Source organism: Phasianus colchicus, chromosome 1 (assembly GCF_987193195.1).
Source record: "Phasianus colchicus chromosome 1, bPhaCol1.hap1.1, whole genome shotgun sequence".
In the NCBI taxonomy this organism is placed as follows: domain Eukaryota; kingdom Metazoa; phylum Chordata; class Aves; order Galliformes; family Phasianidae; genus Phasianus; species Phasianus colchicus.
Window position 1 is genome coordinate 176,869,330 of NC_143436.1, and position 16,741 is coordinate 176,886,070.

General features: G+C 43.7%; 1 protein-coding gene across 1 annotated transcript in view; it reads right to left on the reverse strand.

Moving 5' to 3' along the window:
- Positions 1-15,684, reverse strand: part of MTUS2 (microtubule associated scaffold protein 2) — a 267,632-nt gene extending 251,948 nt beyond the window's left edge. Inside the window, exons 1-2 of the mRNA XM_090133624.1 lie at positions 15,627-15,684; positions 7,628-7,701 (exon numbers count right to left, since the gene is read on the reverse strand). The gene's annotated coding sequence lies outside the window, so the exon portion shown is untranslated. The remainder of the gene's footprint in view (positions 1-7,627; positions 7,702-15,626) is intronic.
- Positions 15,685-16,741: the final 1,057 nt, after the last annotated feature.

Below are 16,741 nucleotides of genomic sequence, written 5' to 3' on the forward strand. Positions count from 1 at the left end.
CCCCAGCACAGCCCAGGGGACCACTTGCACCAGGGATGACTCTCAGCAGCACCATGGACAAGGCCAAATCAGATTTGGCTCCCAAACGCACACTCCACCATTGATATCCATCACCACCAACCCATCTGGATTAACCATCCATCACCACCAGAGCAAGTTTTAGCTCTCTCAACATGACTTCTTGCTGATCCCACGTGCCCACAACACAGATTTTTCAGCTTCACATGCTCAGCATATTTTAGAAGTTTCAAAAAGGAAAAATGCACATAGTGTAATATCTATGTTTTACAGGGCACTGTATGGGTCTCAGAAGAGATCCAGAGCAGAGTACACTGTGGTGCACTGAGCAGTGCAGACACATCACCCCATTGCACACCACTGCAGCTTATATTGGACAAGAACAGAATATAGGTAACAAATGACAGCATCAACTCAAACAACACCTATTACTCCTTGCCATATTTGATTCACAATTTGCATTAAAGGCAAAAAAAAGGCTTTCTAGTTTTAACAATTCAGAAATTCTACTCAAGAAATTAATTCCTTGATAAGGCTCTCAAAGACATTTCTCCATGGCCCCCATACGTAAGCAACTCCAAGTGGTGACCTCAGAAAATAAACAAAAAAAGAGTGTTTCATATTGTGACAGCTGCCTTTGGACTTCCTTAGAGCTGCATATCACTCCAATTGAGAAACTCTCCTCAGATATGTAATTTTATCTGGTAGGCATCCAATCATAGAAATTCTAAAGTACCACAGATCTCTCTTCTATCTGTCTCTATTACAGAATATACAGAAGTATAATAGACTTTGTCTGGATGGAGTCCTGGAATACATAACTTGTTGTCCTGAAGAAGAAAAACACTGAAAAAAAGTGAAGTTATGCAAGAAGTAGTTCTGGTGATTCAGAGGGGCTGCCAGGAAGAACAGACCTCAACTGCTTTCTTTTTAAAATATGTACTTGTAAATTAAGAAGCATTGCGAGATTAGGCATCTGTCCAATTCTTTTTATCATTTACTGTATTATGCTAATGAGGATGCTGTTTCTTTAATTATCATTTGCAGGAAAATTGCATTCAGTCCCTTGATCTTCTTAAAACCATCCCAATGCTTGAATCCCCATAGGCTTTTAATCACACTACTCCAGCATGAAGCTCTGCATTTAAGAAAAAACTCTTCTCAAAACTGGTTCACTGAGAAAGTTTAAATTGTTCTCTCTCATCTGAGCTGTATCTTCTACCATTTGGCAGCTTAGGAAGAAGGAGCTAAAAGACTCAAATATTAGCTTACACACCCAATGCAGCCTAATGCTGAAGCCTATTATACTGCCTATCTAACAGACACTAAACACCAGAATTTGTTCAAAGTAGAGACAAGTGAGCTAAAAAAATAACTTAATGTTGTCCTGTGACACTTCACAGAATTCAGTAAATCCTATTAAAAGAGGCACTTATAATACACACATTATCAACTGCCAGTTTAACTCTTATGTAAAATTACCCATACACAACATTCAGAGATATTTGCTATTAAATGGCTTTACCCATATAGTATCACAGTGACTTCTGGTTCTCCTGATGGTGATGCATGTAACAGAAGCCTGGCTAGGTGAGAGCCCAAGCCCCTCTTCCATGTGCAAACCTACCCTGTTCTGGCAGTGACCACCTCACACTTGCCATCACCCTACAGCATTCCCAGACCCTTGTGATGCCAGAACTCTGCGAAGCCATGCATGTGTACAAGGCTATGGGCCCTGCAGTTCTATCTCCCACCAAAGAAATGGCCCCATCAGTGTGACTTCATGGCATGCCTTTCACCTTTCTTTGGGGTGAGAGCAAGCACTGGCCCAAAGACTTACTGACTAAACCTGTCCTTTCTGTAAAACACCATCTCCTGAACTGTCTCTGGATTAACCATTCAAGGAAGGCTCAGGATCCTCAACATTCAAAGGAGGTTATTGGCATTTCTTGGGTTAAGCTTTTGCTGCTTGCTACACAGTAGTTGGGAGGAAGTAGCAACCTACCCAGGGGTAGGAAGGCTCTTCAGAGAGATCTGGACAGGCTGGATCACCGAGCTGAGGCCAACTGCTTTAAAGTTCAACAAGACCAAGTGCTGGGTTCTGCACTGTGGTCATAACAACCCCAGGCAGTTCCATAGGCTTCAGGCAGATTGGCTGGAAGACAAGGATCTTGGGGTGTTGATCGATACTCAGCTGAATGAGCCAGCAGTGTGCCCAGGTGGCCAAGAAGTCCAGGGGCATCCTGGCTTGTTTAGAAACAGTGCTGCCAGCAGAGGCAGTGAGGTGATCCTCCCCCTGTATTCAGCTCTGGTGAGGCTGCACCCCGAGTATCTTCAGGTTTGAGCCCCTCACTATAAGAAAGGCAGCAAAGCCCTGGAGCATGTTAAGAGAAGGAAAACAGAGCCAGTGAGGCATCTGGAGCACAAGACTTATGAGGCGCAGCTGGGGGAACTGGGATTGCTCAATCTGGGAAAGGCTCAGAGAGACCTTACTGCAGTCTACAGTTGCCTGAAAGGAGGTTGTAGCAAGGTGCAGTCAGCCTCTTCTGCATAACCAGCAACAGAATGAGAGGGAAAAGCCTCAAGTGGCACCAGAAGAGGTTCAAGTTGGATATTAGGAAAGTTTATCTCCCAGAAGAGCAGTCAGGCACTGGAATACACTGCTCAGAAAGGTGGTAGAATCACTGTCCCTGGAGGTGGTCAAGAAACTAGACATTGTACTGTGGAATGTGGTTTAGTGAAAAATAGTGATAGTAGGTAGACAGTTGGACTGGACGATCTCAGAGGTCTTTTCCAACCTTGGTCATTCTACCAACTGAACACAATGTATGTAACTGAGACAGTGTATCCATTTAGAGCTTAACCACAGCATACATTGCATGCTGTGCTCTTATTCTGTAGTGAAACTGAAAAACACTGGATTTTCTTGAAGCTAAGATACAAACTACATTAACGTCTTGAAGTGAAGTATTTACAAACTAGTATGCTGACATCTCATTTATCTGTTTTGCCATAAAATTGGCTTATACATGATTAATTATGAAAAATAAGCACAGCATGCTTTCATGCACTTTACTTTGAAATCAAGGTCACACTTTGTTTTGAAATTCAGAAGAACAGTATGAATAATGTAATTATCATATCAGAAGATTCTTTGCAAGTAACTTTATATTTAAACCAGGGACTTATGAAGTTGTTTCTATTGTCATTGCAGATGGACGATTCCTTAGCCCTTCTCTGTATCCTTTATTTCATTTGTCATATCTGTTGTACTGGAAGCATGCTGTGAAGCAGGATCACTCATATCTAAGCCACAAAACCCAAATAAAAGAACTGTTCTTGCCCCAAAGCATTTACAAGCAGGTTCCTCTTCTGCGGACTGGACCCCATTTGGGATGCTGCACTTACACAAAACATGAATAGGTTGTTATCCATAGGAATCCAGTAACTTCCATAATTCATCTGAACACATTCACTAAGCTATTCTACAAATTCTCTGCTTTAGACACTCAGCTACCCAAGCACCTTCATGCTAAGCACAGTTTTACACAAAGATGCAAATCTTTCTCGTGCAGTTGGTTCACATGAGATAGTCCCATTCATCTCACAGACCATCACCAGGCAAGGTATGTGACAGCTCGGAAAGCAGCAGCTCATGCTGACACATCACTTATTTCAAATAGTGAAAAGCCAATTTCTGTAAGTATATAGCTTTAACCTAGTAAATTATTAAAGTTCTGAGGAGCCACTAAGATTATATTAGTGTTTCACAAATAAGAGAAAACACGTATAAACTTTTGACCTCAGCTGCTGCCCTTTCCTTCCACTGCCATATGGAGTCAACCCCAAAGCCAACCACAGCATGAACTCCATCTCAAGAAGCCCAGGTCTGCTTTCTCCCACCGTGGCACTGCAGCAACCACAGCTGGCAAAGGTCACACGGACTAGGAGCTGCACAATGCACATGTCAAACAAGGGCCTTCCCATGTCATTATGAATTGTCAAAGAATTTGTGACTTGTACATTACAGCACTGACAACAGAAGGCAGTACTTTGCCAGTATTGTTGGTATTTGAATAGCTTTTTATTTTTTAAAGGGCAAACAATACTTGCTTACAACTGCAATGGCTGGGCTTATGATTTCAACAGAATTCCCTTCTTAAAAGGAAACTTACTTCTATTAAAAGTTAAAATAGTAACAGTAAATTATGGTAAGAACCAATGCTTAAAAAACACCATACTTACTTAGGAGTAAGTGTGCATAAGATAAAGCCATGAACATCATGTGTACAAGAAAAGCAGAATCCGGACTGCTGGCAAACCACCAGATGAGACGAGGATAAGGTCTGCTAGAAATCCATCAAAGTAAGGTAAGAGAACAGCAAGAGACATTCCTCAGGCATATATCCTCAAAGTTTGGAAAAAGTACTACACAGTTTTTATTCTAGCAGGAAATCTGTTGGGAAAAAGCAGTTTACTTGAAGGCTACTGGAAAGTCCGCAAGTACTTGTCCATATATTAACTCAACACGTAGAAGTATCTCCAGATAACACTATACTGGACTTCTGCATACAGGTGAACCATTTAGCTAGGGATACTCTATAACAGATCAAAAATAAAAACAAAAATCATTGTGCCACAGTCATGAAAGCAAGCTTTCTTGCTTAAAAAATTTGGGCTAATCAGTGTAACGCCAGCAAAGAAACCTTTAAAACAAACCCACAGTGCATAACAGATGGGGAAAAGGGACACTGATATCAATGAATACAAATTGCCATTGCATAAATGCAAGTGATGGAAGAAAAAAAATAGAGCTCTGGTAAGGTTTGTAACAACAGGAACACCACCCTAAATATAACAAGAATTTAAGTGCATGCCAAGGGAAGAACAGTTCCACATAAAAACTACCCAACAATTCAGGAAAAGCAAATGTATTCGACTACTTCTGCTTCACATTCAGAGAGATGCAGGATGCTATATTCACATCTCAGTGACAATGACATACCTTCCATGCTATCAGTAATTGAGAGATGTGAACAGCCACACAATTAAGAACCTGTACAGGCAGACGTGCCAATAACTTCCCTGATGCAATGATTGCTGTTAACAACTGGAAAGGGTTAAAAATGGGAGTATTTAAAAAGGCTAAGGGATATTGAAGCTATGATCAAACCAGACTGACATCATAGTTAGCAGCATCAGGGAAGGTTATCAGAGGACACAATCAATAAGACACTGAAAGACAGTAGCACAATCAACACCAATCAACACAGCTGTATAGAAAATAGGCTTGGGCATGTAAATCTTATCTTTCTACACAGTTACATCATCATTTTATAATGGCACTGTAGTGTGCTAACATTATTGTTCCTAATTTCACACTATACATTAATTTAAAGTCATATTACATGAAAACCTGAATTAAAAGATTCACCATTCTCCAACACATCTCATAGTAAAAGAGTTTTAAGTGGCCTAATGGAATGGAGAATCAGCTTCTGAGAAAACAGATATCTTACCAGTCCAGCAGGACAAACAAGGTACAACATTTGAAAGCTGAAAAAAGCTGCAGACTGCTTCTAAGAGCAAGGCTCATTATTCACTGCAAGAATTTACCTGTGACATGGCAGATTTGTTACTACCGACACCTACTACATCAAGAACTTGATCTCTTTCCAGATGATTTGCTGAACAAAGGAAAAAAATTAAAGGATGATTCCTGGTATATCTGGCATTTCTTCAACCCACACAGAGCGGGTAGGAAGAACAGACATTCATGTGGATCCCTCTGGCCTTACAATTTCTAAGTCTAGGGAACAATGACCCAGACATTATTAATCTCTCTGGAATTTAATGCAATAAGTGAATCATGTTTAATCCATCTGATACAGTGTGAGATGGCTTCAGTATTTTTATGAGATTTCAATGGTAATCCAGTGTTAAATTACTGGATAACTTAAAATATTGTCAAATTGCTTCACTGCATTTCTGGTTACTGCTGAAAGCAGCAAAAATCTATTCTTCTTTGAAGCAGATGTATATTATCAACCATTTGATCCACAACTTCCCAAGCAGAACACTTCAATCTACTCCTTAAAAATCTTTTTTTAATAATGCTATCAGAACAGCATTTTAATGGTGTGTCAGAATACCTCCCATCAGACACAGCTATGAGGGCAACACACTGCAAGTTCACACAAAGATCACTTGAGCAAGGTTTTTTTGCTTTTGTATAAACTGCATCTTCCCACTCAGAGCTCAAAGATCTGCATGAGGAAAGTGAAAGTCACACTACATCCTACAAACACACATTATTTGGTCCGGCCTCTTCAAAAGAGAGGAGCACAGGAGTTAGAAATGGACCAGTAAACTATCCTTCCAGGTTTGCAGGAAGCACTCAAATTATAGATAGTCCCCTACATTTCTTGCTCTATTTGACTTGTACTTCTCGTAGCGTTTTCTTCTTCAGCAGCCAACTGCTTTAGCTACAGGGTGGATTTGTCACAAGCAGTATTTCTAATAATCACTACATAAAGCAAACTCATTTCAAGACTCCTAATGTTTGCTTTTTTGTGCACATCCAATGGTCTTTAATTTCCAATTGCCTAGCCATAAGGAATCAAAATGTCCAACTACTTCTTATAGACCTTACTCTGAATATTAGAGACATGTCCTCTTCCTCTTTGAGCTGATTGGTAACAAGTACAACATAATAATGACAAATACTTAATGAAAAGTAACACTTTAATGAGACATTGGAGACAACCACTAAGAAATAACTTACTTTGCTCTTTCTTTGAATTTGATATAGCTTTTTCATAATTGTCATCCAAGCACCAGAGTGATCTCAGAGCTCAGCTTTTATTTTGTCAGAGTGAAGATATCTCTGGCTGGACCAAAACCAGCGCTGCACCTTGCCTGCCTGAGGGTCAGCTGAAAGGGAGTCACAAGGCTTTGGGGTCATTTCCAGCATGTTACTGGGGGGCACTATAAATCATGGAGCCAATGTCCCCAGCCTAATAGCAAACACTGCCCTACAATTTGCCAGCATAGCTATCGATTTTTTTTCCAGGTATATCATCATTGCTGACCTTTCAGAAACCTTAGCAAGCAACATTATTGTTCACAATGTCTGAGCACAGCTTCATGCCACTACAACATGCTTTACAGGATCCATCTCCCAGTCTACAGAAGAACTACATCTTCCCCACTGTTCCAAACATGTGTTTAACTACAAATATTGTTGAATCTTTAAAAGATCTAATAGCCCAAAGAACACACAAAGAAAATAACCACGTTTAGTTTAGATATGAAACTAAACTCGTATACCATATATTTTCAATACTGTCTATACCTATGAAACAATTCAAAAAATTAGGAAACCAGAGGTCTGTTTATGTTTTATAATTCCCCAATGCAAAAGCCTCATGGTGTTCTTTGAAGTCACCTTTATTCACGTTGTTTATAAAATCGTTGGGGGATATTTTCTTCTTGTTGGACAGAATAGCACTAATGTAACAAAATCAAAGAAAACTTGCAAAGAGTTCTTTGGTGGCAAACATTTATGAACACATCAGACAAATAAAACCAACACAGAAGATAATCTTACCCAGAATGCTGGAAAAACAAATTTTACTTCCATTGGTGATAGTTTGCCTTAGAAGACAGTCCCAGGGTGGAAACCTTTAAAAAAAAAAGGAACAAAAGGCTCATCAGAATTAGTGTAGATAACAAAGGCAAACACCAAATCTTTTGTAAACACTGCTAAAGATTAAACATCCTGCACTTTTGACTGTGCTCCTGCCTCAATTTCCTGCCATTAACTCACAGATAGGTTGGTCCATGTTAAAAGTGACTGAAATCAAGCAACCAAGCAACACACCTACTCCAAAAAACGGGTTAGAGAATACAGAACTTTGAAACAAACTCTGCATTTTCTGTTCCTCTTCCTCTGAAAGAGCTTTACAGAAAGTCAGCACTCATGTCAAATTTAGGTATTCAAGCTAAAGGGGGAAACACAGATTTAGCCTAGTCAGGTTTTGATGTATTCACAGAGATCGTTGTTTTTAAGGGGTTCTGCACTATTTGGCACATGCTATGTGGCTATATGGCACCTTAACATATGCTACTTTTTGATGAAATAAGGGTGATGCTTTGCTACCCATGGAAATTAAGCTGAGTTTGTTTGTTTCCAATGATACCACCCAGAAGGAGTAGAAAGGGAAAGAGGGGAAACAAAGGTGAGGAAGATCATACAGAAGGAGCTTCTCTCAGAAGTCAATAGAAAATTGCCAGAGTGGTAATTATGGTATCAAAGATGACAGGCTGAGTCTGAGAAGGAGACAGTCCTTAGCCCACGATACACTTACACAAGGGGTAAAAGGTGCCCAAGTCAAGCTAAAAGAATCAAAGATGAAATGAGAAGAGGAACTTCCAAGCACACAGATCAGACCACAAGACAGAAAAGCTGGAAATGCTTTTTTTCTTTTAATAAAGTGATATGTATTTGTGTTATGAGAAAAAAGCAGGAGAGATTATAGAGTGAATAAAGACAAATACAAGAAGAGGGATGTGGCTGCAGAACAAGCAGAGTAACTAAAAAAAAAAAAAAGATCAATATGACCCAAAAAGAAGGAAAGAAAGAGGAAGGAGAACATAGGAAAAAAAGGGAAGTCATTTGACAGTTTTTTTTCTTGAGGTAAAGATTAAGTGGAAAAAAATTGAATGAAAACCTAGAAGATACTAGAAGATGAAGATGGGATGTTAAGAAAGATTTAATAAAACAGTAGTCTTTAAATATTTGATTCACATACAATTCCTAGTTAACATTCTTGATTCATTTCACTTCAGTGTGTTAAAATCCCTAATCCAAAGGAACCTAAAGCAAAGCTTGCACTAGTTACAGTGAAATTTATATTTCAGTGATGAATTCTAAGTATGTTCTATTTCCCTCCCACCCTCCTTACCCCAGCAAGACAGGTTGCTTCTCTTCAAGAAATTCAGTTAAGTTGCACATTCAGCCTCATTAGCTGCCATCCCCATCTCCCTGCAGTTTTAATTAGATAGGTCTCTTTGTGCACAGTTACCTTGATTCTTCCCCTAAACAATCCCACAACATTGTTCTATGTTCTATCATTCTTAACATGCTCCTAATTACAGCAGAGGCAGCGAACATTGTCAGAACACAGCTCTCCCATGGAGAAGCCAGCACACACACCCTTTAAACAAGCCTCGAGGTCACAGTGTAAGGACTTCACACTATCAGCGTTCAAAGGAGGGCTGCAAAGATGGAGAAGGCTCTGGAGGGCAAGGTGTGTGAGGAGCAGCTGAAGGCCCTGGTGTGCTCAGCCCAGAGCAGAGGAGCTGAGGGGAGGCCTGATGGCGGCTGCAGCTCCTCACAGGGAGCGGAGGGCAGCGCTGAGCTCTGCTCTGTGTGACAGCGACAGGGCCCGAGGGAACGGCATGGAGCTGCGGCAGGGGAGGGCAGCTGGGGGTGAGGGAAAGGGTCTGCACCACAGGGCAGTGGGCATGGAACAGCCTGCACAGGGCTGTGGGCACGGCCATGAGTGCCAGAGCTCAGGGAGCATCTGGACAATGCTCTCAAACATTGGGATTGGATTTGGAGTGGTGCTGTGTGGATCTAGAGATTGGACTTTGTGATTCTTATGGGTCCCTTTGAATTCAAAATATTCTGTGATTCTATTAAAAATCCCAAGCTTATCTGCTTCCAGCTGGAAATGGAATTAAAGGCTGATGTTTCAGAAGATACAAAGGGAAGCAGTGAGAATACACTCTGCTCATAAATGAGAAGATAGAACCTTAGGGGCATGATTTCTGCTTTAGCCCCTGTTCACACTCCATTAGCATAAACAAAACCTGCAACCCCAGCAATCGTCTGGGGGAACCCCTCAGAGCAGAGGGTCACTGCTCCTCGCCTCCCCAGGAGCTCAGTGCTACTGTCAGCCATTCCTGGCTGCCCAGGGTCAGCACAGACCACAGCTGTGGGGATTTATGTAAGAGACACGTCGCTCACAGCTCTTCTCAAATCCCAAAGACATTGCTGTTATGTAATGGGAACAATCAAGCCAGGCAGCTTTTCAGAGATTTGATACTCCAACTGCTGAGCAGCTAAAAATGAACGCTCTGTGTTTGACAGGCACGGCGTTGTTTCCGCTCAAATCAGGTTAACCTTAATGCTACTGCAGCTCGGTGCCAGTGACTCATCTCCCTCCTCACCCAAGGCAGAGCTCCAGAAAGGTGAAACAGAGCAACATCTGCCCACCTTCCACCAGGTCCTCAGTGGAGGGCAGAGCTCAGTAACTTGTGACCTGAGCTTCAGCTCACACCCATGTCTGGCCGGCTCTGACATTAAAGGATGACTCACATGGACAGAGGCAATGGACCTGGGCTTCACTGCACTGACTGGATGGTGACTGAGAGCCTCTCAAACGCCTCGGTTTTGATCAACAAAAATACAAGCACATCTGGCAGTCATCTTAAGTTATTACAATAAATTCCAATAGTAATGCACACAAATTCACATTATATAACCATGCATCTGTATCATGCTATTTAAGAAAACATGTTCATTAGCAAGATCCACCATTTCCGCCCCATCTGTAAGCCACTCAGTGCTCTTCATACATGTTGCATCACTATCAGGGCATGGGTTCATGCAGCTTCAAGAAGTCCTAGCTGGTAATTTGAAGTTGCTGCCATGAAAGATTAGCACTTCAGGTCTCCCCAGAAAAAAAAATCAGACTTAAGAGAAGCCTTTCAGTATCTAAAGGGGGGCTTTTAGAAGGAACGGGACAGACCCTTCAGCAGGGTCTGTGGTGACATGGCAAGGGAAGATAGTTTCAAACTAAAAGAGGGGAGATTTAGACTGGATTTTTATTTATTTATTTCACAATCAGGGTGATGAGGCACCGGCACAGGTTGCCCAGAGAGGTGGTGGATGCTCCATCCCTGGAGACACTCAAGGACAGGCTGGATGCAGCTCTGAGCAATGTGATTAAGCTGTCACATCCCAGTTCATTGCAGGGAGTTGAACCACATGGCCTTTAAGAGTCCCTTCCAACTCAAATGATTCTGTGACTTTGGTTTATGAACTTCTCTTGCAGCTTTCAGATGATGTTAAAGAGTTTTCCACCTCTTTAAATAACCAAATATACGTTCTGCGTATCTAAGATCTGATAAAAAGGATAGAGAAGCACTCTTTTCTCATGGATATTTCATCTCCTGTACATTCTCCTAGCCTTTCAACTTGTTCCCTCCTCAGAGGAGTGCTATTTCAGTGCCCACACGCATACTTGTATCTTTCTTCATAGCCTTAAAACCCAAACCGCACATTCAGACTGTGATCATGATACAGCAACCCTGCCCGACTCACTGGCTCCTGGATTCAGCTATATTCTCTGTCTGTGCAGGCAGCAGTTTGAACTCACCAGGGCTCAGACAGATTCCCAGAGATTGTTTTAGCACTGTCCCCATTTGTTAAAGCCCTCCTCTATCCTATCACACCAACAGCTAAGCAACCTTTCTTCATAATGGCAAGAGGAGAACCTCAGATCCCAGTGGGCTGGTACACAAGAACACTTGCAATGAGAGCACAGCTCTGCTGAGCACACTGAAGTGCAATTTACACATGAATGTCTTCTGTGAGCCCAGCATCCTACCAGCTTTCCCCATGCACAGCATATCATGACTCCATCTAACATTCTGGCATGGACAAATTACATCAGACTTTGAAACATTTAATACAAAGTCTAATTTCCCCATCAATCTAATTCTTGTCCAATACCAAGAACGTACCCTGCAGCATAGAATTACACTGCTTAGGAGTTACTCAGTCCCTCTGAATTTTTCCAGTAATATAAGCTTGGGAATTATTACGAGGATTGCCTTGGAGTGACAAATCTCAGGTGGCTCAAAGGGATGCGTTCCAGGTTCCCCATGCAAAACTTGGAAGAGACAATACATGCCAGAGGGAGCACTGCTGAAGCATCTCTGTTCAAGCTATCCTTTCCTGCCAGAGTGCTCTTTGGCAGCCTTAGTGCTTTGCCATAACTTAGAGCAGCCCGTAGGGATAGTAAACACAGAAGCCAATTCATTTAAAGTGAACCATCAAACAGTTAAAATTCAAAAAGTGAAACTTAATAGAGAAGCTAATTAGCCCAGCATGTGTTTTGGATGCTTTTGTTTACTTTTTAACTATGATTTCAAGGGGAAGTTATTCTCCTGTAAGTGTTTGGTGATTGCATCCATGAAGTGAAACTTACAGCTGTGCAAAGAAATAACACAAGTAATGCCTTTCTTCTAGCTCTGCATCCCATGCAAGAGTTGTTCCAAACAAGTTTATCTCTGGACAGAACTGCCCAAAGGCTCACATAAGTAGCAGCAACCTGAGTAATTTTCTTATGAATTGAGGGGTCACAATTGCACACTGAGAGGGGAGTTCAAGGAATTGTCAGCAGATGCTTTTGCTGGTTTTAAGGACTGCATAAAAATACTGATCAGTAAGTGATGCCACAAATAGCAAAGCCTGGGAACTGCTGCTGCACCAGATGCTTCGGAGGATTAACTCATTTGCAGAGTTTTGATGAGGGTATCTCCACTGGAATAAAACGTGTTTCTCCATCCACAGCCCCTGAACAGCCAGCAGACTGCTCCTGATATCTGGAGAGGAAGCTAAGGCAGTCTTAAACTCAATGAAGTTATACACGACCTTGGATCTGCCTATCCCCCAGCCAGAGCACTACAGAGGCCACTTTCTGTACTGCAAAGCACCTTTAGACATCAGCCCATAAGAGCAGCCATAGTTTTTTTCCTTCACCAAAAACAGTTTCTGCCCTGCCACGTGAAGACTCACAGAGAAGCTGTGAATCTGTGTGCTTAACGACCAGCTTTATAGCCACCTAACTGAACAAACAGTTCATTAAAGAAAATACTAATGTGACTGCTTAAAGCCTTTCACATACACACCTTTGCACTCAAGGTCTCTTTTCCAGGAGTCAAATATTTTTCAGGTCTACCTTCTGGCTGTAAAAGGGTAACCTGGTTCTGTATCACAGTGAACTAAGACAGAACAGATCTTTAATTGCTCCTCACTGGGAAACCCAGAAAAGCTGACAATACCCATGGAGTGGCAACGGACAGAACAAGTAAGTAGGCTTTTGGAGTGCAATGCTTCAAAGGCTTACTGAGCAACAGCAGGATTGCACTGGAATAAGTTACATGAAAATTCACCAGAATTACTTTCTGGAAGATACACCAGTCTGACAGGTCTCTATTTTCAATACCAAACTCAGTACTAAGCCATCACACAACAAGCTCCATTGCTTGCTGCTTTCAGCTACTTATGACTTCAACAATACTGAGCATTCTGCAGTCAGTTAACATTGCACTTTAGCAAGAACAGAATAACTATAAATAACAAGCTAAAACAATCCTTCTGTTGGGAAAGCATTTGCACAATGTGCTTCAGTAGTCTTTTTAGCAAACCTCAGCATCCAGCTGGTGGCACAGGGGGAGGCATCCTCTTGCACTGCTTGCTGCTGGCCTTTCACTGTATTACTGAGATATTCATCGTTATGCCTTGATTTTTTTCTCCTCCAGAGTGTTCAACTATTAAACCAACCATAACATACAAGTCTCTACTATGTTGTGCTTCACTTCTACCACTGTATGACTCTCCACAGAGCACACTGTTTGGAGCCTGCAATTCAGTGTACAGTTCTGTTCTTACTAGGTGCTGAATCCCCTACCCTGCCTCAGATGTGCTGCTGTGCTTCACAGATGTGGAGAACTGCAAGTCTGCAACAGATGTGCTGCTAGCTCTTCTCTCCAGTACCTTGCTAAACATACAGCATTGCTTACTATATCTTAGTATAGTCTGCATAGAAATACACACTGTGGAGATGTAGGACAGAAGTTTTAAGCCACCTTCTTAACAGTCACTATCACAACAGACAGCACCTTACCTTTACTTTACGTTTACCACAGGAGAAGCTTTGCTGAAAATGTAAATAGTGGTTTTTTTTCTATTGGAGCAAACTTTTACCTGCTATTTGCTACATCAGTAGCCATATAAGTACTCCCATCTCTAAAGAAAGAAATGAAGCAAGACCTAGTCTCATATCAGGAACTACTTCAAAATTAGCCCCACATATACACCTTTGCAGAGCTTTACACAGCACTCTCAGTCTCAGGTAGTGATTTCCAATCTCACAGTGCATTGCTCTAAGGATCGCCTACAAAATCCCCCTTTTGTATGTCAGGACATGACTCTATTCTGCTGATAAATAAAGCAAAAGAGTGAGAAGTTAATCCTCATCTTTGTACACACAGCTCACTGCTACCGCTCTCCCACAGCACAGGCTGTGCTGCTCCCCACGACAGATTGCAGAGATGGAAAGAAACAAGCAGTCGGGTATATTTAATTGCATTGGAAAACAGCAGACTGGCTGAGAGTTTGTGTAGCAGGAGATAGGGAAAAGCCCACACCCCTACTTCAAACTGAGGGTGAGGAACAATATAACCCACAGCCTCTACACAGAGCATAAAGAGCACAAAACAATTCCGGTATGAAATCATGCAAATCAGAACAAGGCACTTATACATCATGTCACCTCCAGTTCAGTTGCTACCAAATGCCTTCTCAGCATAGCCATGCAAAGTTATATCCTGGACACCAACACTTGGCATTTAATTATTTTGCTGCCAATACTTTAATATCGGTAAATATTTCTAATGCTTCACTTGCTGGATCTTCGGAGTTTAATGCAATGATAATGCCAGGGCTCCTGCTGGATTGCTGTCTCCACACCCGGAGCTCGGGAGGACAGCAGGTCCCTCCCGGTGGTGCTGCGGGCTGCCCCGAGGCACGGCACTGAGAGCAGCACTGCCTTCGGGGGCCCCACAGGGACCGGGAGGAGAGGCGGGGGAAGAGAAGCAGCAAAGAGCAGTGAAAGGTAATAAGAGCAGCTGAGAGCAGCCCGAGCAGGTGGCAGCTACCAGCCCAGGTGAGCTTTTCAAGTGGAAGCGTTCGTGCGAGTAGGGAGACCCGGTCCCACTGCGTTAAGCTTTAAAGATTTACCTCCCCCTTCTCACCGAAGGGAAACACAAGCTTGCAACTGACAGAGGCTGCTAGTTACCCCGCATCATAGTTAAGATGAAGGAGATGATGTTCAACGCCCCGGAAGGGTGGCAGCACCCACAGCTCCAGCAGCACACAGCAGCGCGCCTCCCGAACGCGACCCTTGGCTGCGCTCCCGGGACCGCGGTACGCGGGACCCCGGCACCATGCGGGCAGCACGCAGCGACACGGCGCTTCAGCGCGGCCAGCGGCGCTCCGAGCCCTTCCTTTGCGAGCACCCTCCAAACTTTTGGCCGAAAAGACGTGACAGCGCACGTTACCGGTCTCAGCAAGCAGCACTCACTCTGCTGTTCCACCACCCGCACGCCCGCCCCCACCCACCGCAGCACCTCCAGCACCCGGTCCGCATCTCCCAGCGCTTTTTATGGGCTCTCCGGCCGCGCGCCGCCACAGCACCCGCCTCCACCGGCCTCACGCGAGGAATAGAGCGGACACCCCGCGCACAGCTCACCTGCCTGCCGCCGCTACCGCCTCCTCCCGCCGGCAGGATGGAGCGGTGCGGCGCGGCGGCCGCCGGTTATATAGAGGCGGGGGCGCAGCCGCTGAGCTGAGCCGCTCCGAGCCGAAGCGCAGCGCCCCCTGCCGCCCGCGTCCCGCAACACCGCCCGAGGCCTCCCCGCGGGGCTCCGCGCCCCACCGAGAAGAAGGGGCAAAGGCCGTAGTGCCACACGGCTCCTCTCCTGACCGGGAGCCGCTGAGGACACCTAGAGAAAATACAGCGTTCTCACCTGCGGGGTGGCACGTATCTGAGAGGCTGGGAGGCCTGGGCACTAATGCCCGTCGTCTGCACCCCAAACCAAACCCAGCCTTCTGGCGTCTGCGACTCGCAGAGCATCGCAGTAAAACTTCTGTACCCGCTGCCCCTGTGATGTTGCAGTCTCACATGGCAGAGCGGTCATGTTATTTCTGAACAGTCTTGGGAATCTGGAGGGGTCCCAGTTGGCTGGAAGCTGGCAAACACTGTCAAATTTTCAGGAAGGGCAGGAAAGTAGACCCTGGTAATTACGTGCCTGTCAGTTTCACTTCAGTGCCTGGTAAAATTATGGAGAAAATTGTGCTGGGAGTTACTGAAAAACACCATAAGGACAACGTGGTCATTGGGCACGGCCAGCGCAGGTTCAGCAGGGGAAGGTTCCAGTTAACTAACTTAATTTCCTTTCACGACAAGGTCACCCAATTAGTTGACAAGGGAAGCCAGCTGATGCTATCTTTCTGGATTTCAGTAAGGATATCAATATTATTTCTCACAGGATCCTCCTGGACAAAATGGACAGTGTACAGCTAGGTAAAAACATCGTGCGATGGGCCAATAATTGGCTGACGGGTCAGGCCCAAAGGGCTATAGTAAATAAACAATATATGAAGGACATAAAGCTATTAGAGAGTGTTAAAAGGAGGGCTACAAAGGTGGAGAAGGCTCTGGAAGGCAAGGTGTGTGAGGAGCAGCTGAGGCCCCTGGTGTGCTCAGCCCAGAGCAGAGGAGCTGAGGGGAGGCCTGATGGCGGCTGCAGCTCCTCACAGGGAGCGGAGGGCAGCGCTGAGCTCTGCTCTGTGTGACAGCGACAG